The following is a 14,318-nucleotide window of genomic DNA, read 5'->3' as shown; positions in this document are numbered from 1 at the left end:
AACCTGAACTTTCAAGGTACTAGGTGACAAACCTAACTGAAAACCCTTCTGGAGGAATTCCAAAATCTGGCAAACCGGAGCTGGGAAAGGGATGTTCCTAAAATCTAAACCTGCAATTCTCAGGAACCTTTTCCAGACCCTGGCATAAATGGAAATGGTAACTTTCTTTCTACATTTTAAAAGGGTATTAACTAGATCTGAAGAAAACCCCCTATTGGTCAGCAGGACCCTTTCAAATTCCACGCCGTCAGATGGAGGCCCATTATCTGTGGATGAAAAACCGGCCCCTGAGACAGAAGGTCGCGGACTTCTGGAAGGACCCACGGGTCCGTCACTTAACCAGGTGAACCACGTCCTTCTGGGCCAAAAGGGAACTAACAAAATAACTCTTGCACGATCCTCCCTTATTTTTTTGAAAAGCCCTGGGAATTAAGAGAAAAGGAGGGAAGACATAAGCCAGAGGGAAATTCCAACTGTGGAGGAAGGCATCCAGTCCACAGGGGAATCCCTCCGGAGACAGGGAATTATTATTTTTTTCACTTTCTTGTTCTGATTTGTAACAAAAAGGTCTATTAAATGGAGCCCCCAACTATATGTAAACTTTTTGAAAATCTGCCTGAACATTTTCTGTCCCCTTGATGTGAACCATCGAAATGGATCTGAAATTCTGTTTGGCTAACTGGAGAATCTCGCCCGACATTAGCATCAAACTCCTGTTCCGGGTACCTACCTGTATTGTTTATGTAGGAAACTATGGTCCCGTTGTCTGACATGACTCTGAGATGTCTGTTTGATACGATTGGGAGAACTTCTAACATCGCAAATTTCACCGCCATTAGTTCTTTCATATTTGAGGAGGCTGACTTCAGACTACCCCTCCATAGACTCTGAATGGTTTGGTTCAGAATATGAGCCCTCCAACCCAAAGATCTTGCATCTGTTGTTATACACAAAAGATTCTTCTTTCTCCAAGGTGCCCCCTGAATCAGATTGTCATTTATCAACCACCATCTTAGATTTTGTAAAGTCTGATCTGATAATACTATCTTTGTCTCTAAGGATGTTTCCCCCCTTCCCATGCTGTCAGCAAGTCCCACTTGAAACTGGGCACATACAAAAGCGGGAATATATGATGTCAGGCTTCCCAGAATCGTTTTTGGCCAAGTCCTGTATCTTTCCTCTTAATTTCACAATCTTCTCCTCAGTCAAAACACTTCTGTATCCAAGAGTAACCCCCAAAAATGCCAACTGTGAGGGTTCTGGTCTTGATTTTTCCCTGTTCAGAATCCATCCCATCTTCTCCAGAATCTGAGACACCACCTGTACTGCTTTTCTGCAGGACTCTCGTGTTTCTCCTACTATCAAAAAATCATCTAGATAAGGGATAAAAAGATATGATATGAGCCCCCATTTCTGATATCACCTTCGTGAACGCCCTCGGTGCCATTGAAAGTCCAAAAGGAAAGGCCTAAAACTGTCTGTCTGACGACTCACCCTAACAATACCTCTACTCGGAGAAACTTTTGGTAATCCTGATTAATAGGGAGATGAAAATAGGTATCTTTTAAAGGGGTTGTCCGGGTTCAGAGCTGAACCTGGACATACCTCCATTTTCACCCAGGAAGCCCCCCTGACTTGAGCATCGGAACAGTTCATGCGCCGATGCTCTCCTTTGCCCTGAGTTCCGGTGACGAACCGGGCTCTCCATGGGGCTGCCAGGAAGCCCGGTGACGTCATCGGCACTGATGGGCGAGCTTGACCGCTGCCCAAGCCAGTAAAACGGCTAGGGCAGTGCTAAAGCACGACCATCAGAGCCCGTGACGTCACCGAACACACTGCCGGTCGGAAGCTTCCGCCCGGCAGTGTGTTATTGTTAACAAAAGAGCCCTTGCCCTGCGCGATCCAGCGCAGGGCAAGGGAGCGCATCATAGCATGAGATGCTCTGATGCTAACATCAGTGGGCCTGCCTGGGTGAAAAAATTGGTTAGTCCAGGTTCAGCTCTGAACCCGGACAACCCCTTTAAGTCCAGTACTGCCATGAAGCAATTGGGAAAGAGCAGATTTATAGCTGATCTTATAGTCTTCATTTTGAATTTTTTTAAGACCAGAAGCCAAAGCATCCGCTAAAAAAATCTTTTTTTTTATGGTGGGAAACCCTGCCAAGATTTCTTCCATAGGGCATTTGTTTTTAATCTGGTCCTCTAGCTCTGAAAGCCAAACAATTAAGGAACGGGCCCGTACATGTGGACGCAATAGAGGGTCTAAAGGAAGGTGTAGAAGCTTCCCAGGCACTTTTTAAAAATCCATATGTTGTTTTTTTTATCTAAGGGGTCTCTAAGATAACCCATGTCTTCAAAGGGAAGAGACGATCTTTTAGTCACTTTAGAAATAGCTACGTCTGTTTTAGGCGCCTTATTCCAAGAGGCACAATCCTTTTCCGAAAAGGGGTATTTCCTTTTAATATTTTTAGAAATGTAAACCCTTTTATTGGGCCTATTCCACTCCCCCTTAATTAACCTGGTTACATTTTTATGGACTGGAAAACATCTCTGATACCTAATTTCAAGACCGCCAAACATCATATCCTGCACAGATTTAGGCTCTTTTGAATCTTTGATACCCATGGTCGATTTCACTGCTTTCAACAAACGATCAATATCCTCTACTGGAAAAAAGGGTCTTCCCATTTCTTTTTCATCTTCTCAAGAAGAATAAGATGAGACCTCAGAACAGGGGTTTTCAAAGGAAGGAAAATCTTCCTGTTCGGAGTCTGAGGAACCCAAAATCTCTAACGACTGAACCCAACTAGACCTCTGTTCTGTGTACTCCAGACTTTATGGCCAGGGAGGAGTTAATTTCAGATTTAACTAAAGACTGAAAACTTTTTATAAAAAGACGGCGATTCCTCCGCTACAGTCCTGTCAATGCAGACCTGACAGTTTCTTTCCATATTCAGAAGACAAAGAACATCTGCATAGGGCACACTCTTTATTCCTTTTTAGGTTTTCCCTGTAACATATACATATATATATATATATATATATATATATATACACATATATCCTAAACAAATAATGGAGCTCACAAAGTACAAGTAAAGGGTATCTTATTTTATTAATCACAAAGTATAAAAGACAATGTCATTTTAAAAGGAAAGGTAGCAGAGAAAAACACACCATCCTGGCAGAGCACAGGATAGATTAATACAAACCGGATTCCAAAAAAGTTGGGACACTATACAAATCGTGAATAAAAACTGAATGCAATGATGTGGAGGTGCCAACTTCTAATATTTTATTCAGAATAGAACATAAATCACAGAACAAAAGTTTAAACTGAGAAAATGTACCATTTTAAGGGGAAAATATGTAGAATCAGAATTTCATGGTGTCAACAAATCCCCAAAAAGTTGGGACAAGGCCATTTTCACCACTGGTTTCTTGAACATGACAATGAGTTCACTGCACTAAAATGGCCCCCACAGTCACCAGATCTCAACCCAATAGAGCATCTTTGGGATGTGGTGGAACGGGAGCTTTGTGCCCTGGATGTGCATCCCTCAAATCTCCATCAACTGCAAGATGCTATCCTATCAATATGGGCCAACATTTCTAAAGAATGCTATCAGCACCTTGTTGAATCAATGCCACGTAGAATTAAGGCAGTTCTGAAGGCCAAAGGGGGTCCAACACCGTATTAGTATGGTGTTCCTAATAATTCTTTAGGTGAGTGTATATACAGTATATATACACTGCTCAAAAAAATAAAGGGAACACGTAAACAACACAATGTAACTCCAAGTCAATCACACTTCTGTGAAATCAAACTGTCCACTTAGGAAGCAACACTGAGTGACAATCAATTTCACATGCTGTTGTGCAAATGGGATAGATAACAGGGGGAAATTATAGGCAATTAGCAAGACACCCCCAATAAAGGAGTGGTTCTGCAGGTGGTGACCACAGACCACTTCTCAGTTCCTATGCTTCCTGGCTGATGTTTTGGTCACTTTTGAATGCTGGCGGTGCTTTCACTCTAGTGGTAGCATGAGACGGAGTCTACAACCCACACAAGTGGCTCAGGTAGTGCAGCTTATCCAGGATGGCACATCAATGCGAGCTGTGGCAAGAAGGTTTGCTGTGTCTGTCAGCGTAGTGTCCAGAGCATGGAGGCGCTACCAGGAGACAGGCCAGTACATCAGGAGACGTGGAGGAGGCCGTAGGAGGGCAACAACCCAGCAGCAGGACCGCTACCTCCGCCTTTGTGCAAGGAGGAACAGGAGGAGCACTGCCAGAGCCCTAAAAAATGACCTCCAGTAGGCCACAAATGTGCATGTGTCTGCTCTAACGGTCATAAACAGACTCCATGAGGGTGATATGAGGGCCCGATGTCCACAGGTGGGGGTTGTGCTTACAGCCCAACACCGTGCAGGACGTTTGGCATTTGCCAGAGAACACCAAGATTGGCAAATTCGCCACTGGCGTCCTGTGCTCTTCACAGATGAAAGCAAGTTCACACTGAGCACATGTGACAGACGTGACAGAGTCTGGAGACGCCGTGGAGAACGTTCTGCTGCCTGCAACATCCTCCAGCATGACTGGTTTGGCATTGGGTCAGTAATGGTGTGGGGTGGCATTTCTTTGGAGGGCCGCACAGCCCTCCATGTGCTCGCCAGAGGTAGCCTGACTGCCATTAAGTACCGAGAGGAGATCCTCAGACCCCTTGTGAGACCATATGCTGGTGCGGTTGGCCCTGGGTTCCTCCTAATGCAAGACAATGCTAGACCTCATGTGGCTGGAGTGTGTCAGCAGTTCCTGCAAGACGAAGGCATTGATGCTATGGACTGGCCCGCCCGTTCCCCAGACCTGAATCCAATTGAGCACATCTAGGACATCATGTCTCGCTCTATCCACCAACGTCACGTTGCACCACAGACTGTCCAGGAGTTGGCAGATGCTTTAGTCCAGTTCTGGGAGGAGATCCCTCAGGAGACCGTCCGCCACCTCATCAGGAGCATGCACAGGCGTTGTAGGGAGGTCATACAGGCACGTGGAGGCCACACACACTACTGAGCCTCATTTTGACTTGTTTTAAGGACATTACATCAAAAGTTGGATCAGCCTGTAGTGTGTTTTTCCACTTTAATTTTGAGTGTGACTCCAAATCCAGACCTCCATGGGTTAAAAAATGTGATTTCCATTTTTTTTATTTTTGTGTGATTTTGTTGTCAGCACATTCAACTATGTAAAGAACAAAGTATTTCAGAAGAATATTTAATTAATTCAGATCTAGGATGTGTTATTTTTGTGTTCCCTTTATTTTTTTGAGCAGTGTATATATACACTGCTCAAAAAAATTAAGGGAACACTTAAACAACACAATGTAACTCCAAGTCAATCACACTTCTGTGAAATCAAACTGTCCACTTAGGAAGCAACACTGAGTGACAATCAATTTCACATGCTGTTGTGCAAATGGGATAGACAACAGGTGGAAATTATAGGCAATTAGCAAGACACCCCCAATAAAGGAGTGGTTCTGCAGGTGGTGATCACAGACCACTTCTCAGTTCCTATGCTTCCTGGCTGATGTTTTGGTCACTTTTGAATGCTGGCGGTGCTTTCACTCTAGTGGTAGCATGAGACGGTGTCTACAACCCACACAAGTGGCTCAGGTAGTGCAGCTTATCCAGGATGGCACATCAATGCGAGCTGTGGCAAAAAGGTTTGCTGTGTCTGTCAGCGTAGTGTCCAGAGCATAGAGGCGCTACCAGGAGACAGGCCAGTACATCAGGAGACGTGGAGGAGGCCGTAGGAGGGCAACAACCCAGCAGCAGGACCGCTACCTCCGCCTTTGTGCAAGGAGGAACAGGAGGAGCACTGCCAGAGCCCTGCAAAATGACCTCCAGCAGGCCAGAAATGTGCATGTGTCTGCTCAAATGGTCAGAAACAGACTCCATGAGGGTGATATGAGGGCCCGACGTCCACAGGTGGGGGTTGTGCTTACAGCCCAACACCGTGCAGGACGTTTGGCATTTGCCAGAGAACACCAAGATTGGCAAATTTGCCACTGGCGCCCTGTGCTCTTCACAGATGAAAGCAGGTTCACACTGAGCACATGTGACAGACGTGACAGAGTCTGGAGACGCCGTGCAGAACGTTCTGCTGCCTGCAACATCCTCCAGTATGACCGGTTTGGCATTGGGTCAGTAATGGTGTGGGGTGGCATTTCTTTGGAGGGCCGCACAGCCCTCCATGTGCTCGCCAGAGGTAGCCTGACTGCCATTAGGTACCGAGATGAGATCCTCAGACCTCTTGTGAGACCATATGCTGGTGCGGTTGGCCCTGGGTTCCTCCTAATGCAAGACAATGCTAGACCTCATGTGGCTGGAGTGTGTCAGCAGTTCCTGCAAGACGAAGGCATTGATGCTATGGACTGGCCCGCCCGTTCCCCAGACCTGAATCCAATTGAGCACATCTGGGACATCATGTCTCGCTCTATCCACCAACGTCACGTTGCACCACAGACTGTCCAGGAGTTGGCAGATGCTTTAGTCCAGGTCTGGGAGGAGATCCCTCAGGAGACCGTCCGCCACCTCATCAGGAGCAAGCACAGGCGTGGTAGGGAGGTCATACAGGCACGTGGAGGCCACACACACTACTGAGCCTCATTTTGACTTGTTTTAAGGACATTACATCAAAGTTGGATCAGCCTGTAGTGTGTTTTTCCACTTTAATTTTGAGTGTGACTCCAAATCCAGACCTCCATGGGTTGAAAAATGTGATTTTTTGTTTGATTATTTTTGTGTGATTTTGTTGTCCGCACATTTAACTATGTAAAGAACAAAGTATTTCAGAAGAATATTTAATTAACTCAGATCTAGGATGTGTTATTTTTGTGTTCCCTTTATTTTTTGGAGCAGTGTATATACACACACACACACCATTAACACAGACTCTAAGAAAAGAATGGCCAGAGGCCGCTCACACCCCTTTTGCAGGTACCAGAGCTGGAGTGGAAGCAGGATTGTCAGCCATATCCTCCTTTTCTTCCTTCAAAATAGCTTGCCAGAGAGTTCCACGTTTCTAATCTGGGTCGTCCAAAAAAAACACACACCAGTAGACGCTCACATGCAGTTAAATTCCCATGTAACCTGCCGGCAGCTACACCCATGTTCTGCGCTCTATATTTGCCTCCCCTGATGTCATCACGCACCGCGACATGCCAGATCCGGCGCTTGTGCATTCCAGGCCTTGTTCTTGGACGCCTTATACTTCCTGTTACGCAGTCAGACTTCCGGAAGTAACCGCTACTCCCCTGGGCCAGGTAGAAAATTGCCTATAGTGCGCACCCACGCCACCAAGCAACATGCACCCATAACGTTACAGAGCACTTAAAGGATAACTGTCGTATATTTATTTTTTGGAGTATTGGATTGTGGTGATTAATATCACCTTGGTGGCCCTATTTCAACTTTTCACTGTGTATTCAATTACCCCTTAATTCCACATTTTTGTTCCCTGTACAGCCTACTTTTACCTGTGCTTAAAATAGGGTTGCTAGGCATGGTCCGTCTATCTGTTGAAGCAAGGTCACATTACTGACAGCCAGGGATTGTAAGTAAATGATTAAAGCCAGGTCCTCCCCAGCAGCTGTTAACAATGCCTGGGCTGTGTGCACTTCTCCCTGTCCCTGCGCTTGGCAGACGTTCCCTCACTCAGCAGAGCTGGAGAAGGCAGAGTTGAAGCAGCGCAGACCAGGGAAGGGAGATCTGCCGTCTGCTCAACATGCAACATGTGGTAAGAGGACCCCTTTGTGCAGCAGGAGATTAACCCTTTAGGGGGGAGAGCTCTGGTTACAGACACTTTTAGGGAGCTATTGTTACTCGTTAGTGAGGGCAGGCGGGATTAGCCTCAGGGTGAGGGCAGTGGCGGCCATCTTAACTGAATAGTGAAATTGCAGTTTTATGCAGACTGGTTGCTAAGGGCTGAATCTTATTAAATATGGGGTAAGTCAGTCTAATAGTAACTGATTCTGGAATATCATGTTATTAGTAACTACATATATGAAAATTGAAATTGGGGTCTAAATGTGACAGTTATCCTTTAAGACTGGCTACCACGTCTCTGCCGGAGTCCCAGAGCATCACAACATGCTGCCAACTCCACAGAACGGGGGAACTGCAGGTAAAAAAGGGCACCCAAGGGAGAAGCCACGCAGTACCACAGGCTTCCCTCAGAGACAGGTAACCATAGCGAAGTGGGAGGAGAGCCTAGGTCTCTTTATACTTCAGGTTTCCTGTCTATGGGGGTGGATCCTCTCTCTTCGTGGGTGAGGGGAAACGTTAATTTTTAACGTAAATTTGTTTTCCCTTAGTCCTAACAGCAGCACAAGTGGGGATTCCTCCACTGTGAAGCCGGTCAGGATAGGCAGAATTTTTGTTGAAATAAAATTACTGCCAAGTATCATTAATTAATTAAACCCACCCCTATATAGGATTCCCCGCCCTGGCAGGAGGTGCTTTTTAGCAAGTAGAACTAATAACTGAGACAGGGTGGGAAATTTGTGTGCTGCTGTTAGGACTAAGGGAAAACAAATTTACGTTAAAAATTAACGTTTCCCTGTTGTCCTAACCAGCAGCACAAGTGGGGACTTAGCAAGGAGTACTACACACAAATTGGGAGGGACCCCCTTACTCTCATTTTTTTTATTTTTCTAAGAGACAGCGGCACTTAGAATAGACTGTCCAAAAGCCACTCCCTCAGACCGTCTAGAATCTAGACGATAATGTCTAATAAAGGTGCTCTGGGAGCTCCAGGAAGCGGCAGCACAGATCTGGTCTAGCGGAATCAGCTTCTTCTCGGCATAGGAAGTGGAAACTGCCCTGGTGGAATGGGCAGTCACAAAGGATGGAGGAGCCAAATCCTGAGATAGGAAGGCAACTCGGATAACCTCTTTTACCCACCTGCTCAAGGAAGGTTTATAGGCTTTCAGACCTTTGTTTTTACCGGCATAAGACATAAGACTCTAGGGATGTCCAAGGTATTGTAACATTTCTTCTTCTGGAGATGATGGAGAAGGACAGAGAAACGGTAAAGATATTGTCTGGTTGGTATTCCTGAAAGACGGGACTTTAGGTATAAAAGTCGGAAGGAATCTTAGCAGGACCTCTTCCTGAAGAAACAATATGTATGGCTCGGAGGCCCCCAGGGCCTGGAGTTCTCCAATCCTTTTTGCCAAGGTAATGGCCAACAAAAAGGTGACCTTTAGGGACAAAAACCTAAGGTCGACACTTTCCAAAGGTTCAAATGGGGAAGAACATACCCCCTTAGAACAACAGATAAATCCCAGTCCGGGATTGGTCTCAGGATGCTAGGTTTAAGTCTCTCAGCTCCTTTAAGGAACCTCCTGATTAGGGGGTCTTGAGAAAGAGATCTGCCAAGACAGGCAGATAAAGCAGAGATATGGACTCTGAGTGTAGATGGGCTTAGACCCTTGTCCAGACCATCTTGAAGAAACTGTAAAATAGCTGAAAGATGAACATCTGAGGCTACTACCTCTTTATCAGCACACCATTGAAGAAAGATCTTGTTTGTCCTGGAATACTTCTTATTTGTAGACTCCACCCTGGAGTGTGAAATTGTTCTGAAGACCTCCGCTGAAAGCCCTCTAGCTTCTAGTAGGGACCTGTCAACCTCCAGGCTGTCAGACTGAGTCTCCTCAGATCTAGGCAGGAACCTGTGTCCTGATACACTAGGTCCTGCGTTAGGGGAAGTCTCCAATATACACCGTGACTCATCTGCATGAGCTGGGTGAACCAAGACCTCTTTGGCCATAATGGAATGATGGTAATCACTGAGGTCTGGTCTTGCTTGATTTTGATCAATACCCTTGGTATCATGGAAATTGGAGGGAATATGTAAGCCAGCCTGAACCTCCATGTTATGGACAGAGCATCTATCGCTATAGGATTGTCCTCCTTGTAAAGGGAGCAGAACCTGTTCACCTTGGCGTTTAGTTGAGTTTCCATAAAATCGATCTCTGGAGTTCCCCAGCGCTGGGTTATCCTGGTGAAGATGTCCTTGTTCAGCGACCACTCGCCTGGAACTGGAAGGCCTCGACTCAGGCGATCTGCTACTATGTTGAGATCTCCCCTGATATGAACCGCCGTTAGGTGGGATAGGTTGGTCTCTGCCCAGGAAAGAATTAAACTCACCTCCCTGAGGAGTAGTTGGGATCTTGTGCCTCCCTGTCTGTTGATGTAGGCGACGACAGTCGTAATGTCGGTACGAACTCTCACCGCCCTGTTGCGGATAAGAGGAGCAAAGTGATTGAGAGCTAGATGGACTGCTCAACTCTCTCATATTGGATGAGAGAAGTTTCTCTTGAGGACTCCAAGTACCTTGTACTGGATTCTCCTCCAGATGGGCTCCCCAACCTAGAAGGGAGGCGTCCGTGGTCAACGTGATCCAACAAGGTTGAATCAAGGACCTCCCATCTGATAGGTTCCTCCACCACCTGAGTGAGGAACGGACTTCGGTGGACAGGGAGTGCGTCTTGCTCAAACCCCTGGGATTGCAATTCCAAACCGCTAACACTTCCTCTTGGAGGGGACGTAGATGCCACAAGGCCCAAGGACAGTGGCGTACATACCAGGGTCGCAGTTGCAACCGGGCCCGGCACTCCAGCGGGCCCGGCCGCCTGTGGACCCCCCCCCCAGGCCGCTGGCAGGGCCCCCGCTGTACTCACATGTAATTGAGCGCTCTGATGGGGCCCGGCATGAAGTACAGTGGCAATTTCGGGCCCCATCAGAGCGCTCCATGCCTCACACACACCCGGCCAGGCAGTTCCGTTTCCATAGTGAAGCAGGGAAACCTCTCTGCTCCCTGCTTCACTGATCTTCAGAGCTCAGGAGCTCCCCCTGCTGGCCCCAGATCGCGCTGCTGGCTGTGGGAGGAGACCTGAAAGCTCGGCAATCTGCCTCCTCTCATCAGCGAAGAAGGTAAGTATGTGTATTTTTTTTTCCTAACGCTGCAGACTGGGGGCAGAGGGGGGGTTTGATGGGCACAACTAGAGTGAGGGGGCACAAAAGTTGGCATCTCTACTGAGCGGCACCTAATCTGCCATAACTAATTTGAGGGGGGCACCTAATGTGTCATAACTACTGTGAGGGGGGCACATATAAAGGCATAACTATGAGGGGGCACATATGAAGGCATAACTACTGTGACGGGGCATGTAATCTGACATAACCAATGTGAGGGGCACATATGTGGGCATATCTAATGTGAGGGGCACATAATCTGGCATAACCACTCTGTGAGGGGCACATATCTGGGCATATTTACTTTGAGGGGGCACATAACCGGACATAAATACTGTGAAGGGGCACATAATCTGGCATAACCACTCTGAGGGGGCACATATCTGGGCATATCTACTTTGAGGGGGCACATAACGGCATAAATACTGTGAAGGGGCACATAATCTGCCATAACTACTGTGAGGGGCACATAATCTGGCATTACTACTGTGAGGGGACACAATCTGGCATAACTACTGTGAGGGGACACATAATCTGGCATTACTACTGTAAGGGGACACATTTGGCATAACTACTATGAGGGGGCACATATCTGGGCATAATTACTGTGACAGGAACAAAGGTGGGCATAACTACAGAGAGGGGCCACAAGGTGGGCATTAGTACTGTGTGGTTGCATTTAGGGGAAATGTCCTAGATTACCCTGCTATACATTGGGATGGCTCAGTCTTACAGGCCAGCACAGCGCCCCCTGCTGGTGATTTCACTGGGGCAGTCACCATCCCTTCCTTATGTGATTATTCTTTTTTTCTCCCCACAGGGACCTTGTTCTGGATCCAGCGGACATCACGCCGATACCAGCGACACCCTGGATGAGGTAGGACCAGATTTTATTAGGACTGGGTGAGTGTAGCCATGCATTGGGCTTAGGGCTCTTTAACAGGAACGGATCCCGTGCGGGTAATCCACTGCATAAAAGACAGCCAAGCCCCGTTCCAGACAGCAGAGACACGGAGCATTAACATTATTGGTAATGCTCCGTGCCTCTCTGTGATCTTTTTACTACAAAATCACAGAGACATAAAGTTGTCACCGTGATTTTGTAGTAAAAAGATCACAGTCAATCATGTTACTGCTCCGTGTCTCTGCTGTCCAGAATGGGGCTTGGCACTCATTCACGCAGCGGATTACCCGCACGGAAAGAGCCCTTAGTAAGAAAATCTGCCGGTTCTTTGTAAAAATGTTTGCACTGTGGCCCATTACACTATAGTTACAACACTAGTAGGGGAGGTAGTGGGGTGGGGGGGTCTTGGAGGCAGGTTGGGGGGGAGGGGCGACGGGGAGGTGCCTAACATCTTCATAAGAGTTCTGATGGAAACTCGCCTGGGTACCAGAAGGAACTCTGCTGCTCTTATTACAAGATCTTTCCTTTCCGGAGAAAGAGAAAGAGTATTGTGATCGGAATTGATCATAAACCCCAGAAATTTCCTTATGGTGGAAGGAAGAATTTCTGACTTGTCCCAATTTATAAGCCAGCCTAGGCATTGCAGAGTTTGAAGAGCCAGCTGAAGATGAGATTGGAAGACGTCTAAAGTGGCGGCTTTTAACAGCCAGTCGTCTAAGTAAGGGATGATCTCTAGACCTTGAAGCCTTAGCTGGGCGACAACAGGAGCCACAACCTTTGTGATGGTGTGGGGGGCGGAAGAGATGCCAAAAGGCAGCACAGCAAACTGGTAGTGCGTCACCACACCTTTTATGGATACAGCAACTCTCAGATACTTCTTGTGTGCTGGATGGATGGGAACATGAAGGTACGCGTCCTTCAGATCTATGGTGACCATAAGGTCCCCCGGATTTAGAATATTGGTCACTGAGCGTATGGTCTCCATCCGGAAGCGCTTTTGCTTGATAAAGCGATTTAGATAGCGCAGGTCGATGATCATCCACCACTCGCCCGACGGCTTTGGAACAAGAAAAAACGGGGAATAGACCCCCTGACCCTGTTTGCGAGGGGGGACCTCCTCTAGAGCTCTCTTTTGGACGTACTGGAGAACAGTCTTCCAAGATTAGCTGCTTGTCATGGGCAAGGGGTTTTGTCAGGATAAATTTCTCCTGAGGGGGGGGAAATCAACTATTTTGTAACCGGATGTCACTACATCCAAAACCCATGTAGAAAAGAAGATAGCTTCGGCAGCATTCCGCAATATCAAAAAAGATCCTTTATTCGTACCTCCAGACACAATTGGCAACGTTTCGACTGTATACCAGTCTTTGTCAAGCCAGGCTTGACAAAGACTGGTATACAGTCGAAACGTTGCCAATTGTGTCTGGAGGTACGAATAAAGGATCTTTTTTGATATTGCGGAATGCTGCCGAAGCTATCTTCTTTTCTACATGTACGTTTATGACCTGATGGATCAAGGGTCTACGGCTAGGCTGCTGCATTGACATCGCATTATCTTGAGACCGCACAGTGCTGCCTCTACACTACTTATTACATCCAAAACCCAGGGATCCGGAATTTCTTAAAGCCAAAAATTCCTGAACAAACTTAAACGTGCTCCGACTGGAGGAGGATTGGGGGATAGGGCCACGTGCAGCGGAACTGGAGGGGGTGGGGGAGGAGGACTTGTAGAAGGCTGATGAGTCATAGGTCAGCCTTGCGGTCCTTCCTACGACCTCTACCGTGTCTGCGATTCTCAGGGCGTCTCTAAGATCTGGACGAGCTCTGATATCCCCCTCCTCTAGCTCTTCCTCGGCCTCGAAAAACCTGTTGTGGAAGGGACCTCCCCTTCTTGTCAGCCAAGCTTTCCATCAAGCTCTGACCCAAACAATCTCCCCGGTTCATACGGGAGACCACAGAGATTAAACTTTTAGGTGTTGTCTGCCACCCACGGTCTGAGCCAAAGAGGGCGTCTACTGGCTTAAGAAAGAGCCATAGCCTTGGCTGCTAACTTAAGATTTTGGGGTGCAGCGTCACATAAGAAATCAACCCCAAGGAGGAGGGTCTTGAATTGGTCCAGGACATCATTTCTGGCCACCCCCCGATTCTAAATCGGAATGAATCTGAAGGACGTGAGCATGTATAAAATTCGCTACCTCGCTTGAAGCGATGGAAACTGATGCTGAGGCAGCTACCACAGCATAAATGTGCCCAAGGGTGCATTCTGCTCGCCTGTCCAGTGGGTCCTGGAGATTACTGCCATCATCGGATGGCACAAGGGTGCTCTTAGAAAGTTTAGATATCGCCATATCGACTTTCGGAGGTGGTATC

Source organism: Bufo bufo, chromosome 7 (assembly GCF_905171765.1).
Source record: "Bufo bufo chromosome 7, aBufBuf1.1, whole genome shotgun sequence".
Classification (NCBI taxonomy): Eukaryota; Metazoa; Chordata; class Amphibia; order Anura; family Bufonidae; genus Bufo; species Bufo bufo.
Note: the sequence above shows the minus strand (reverse complement) of the source record.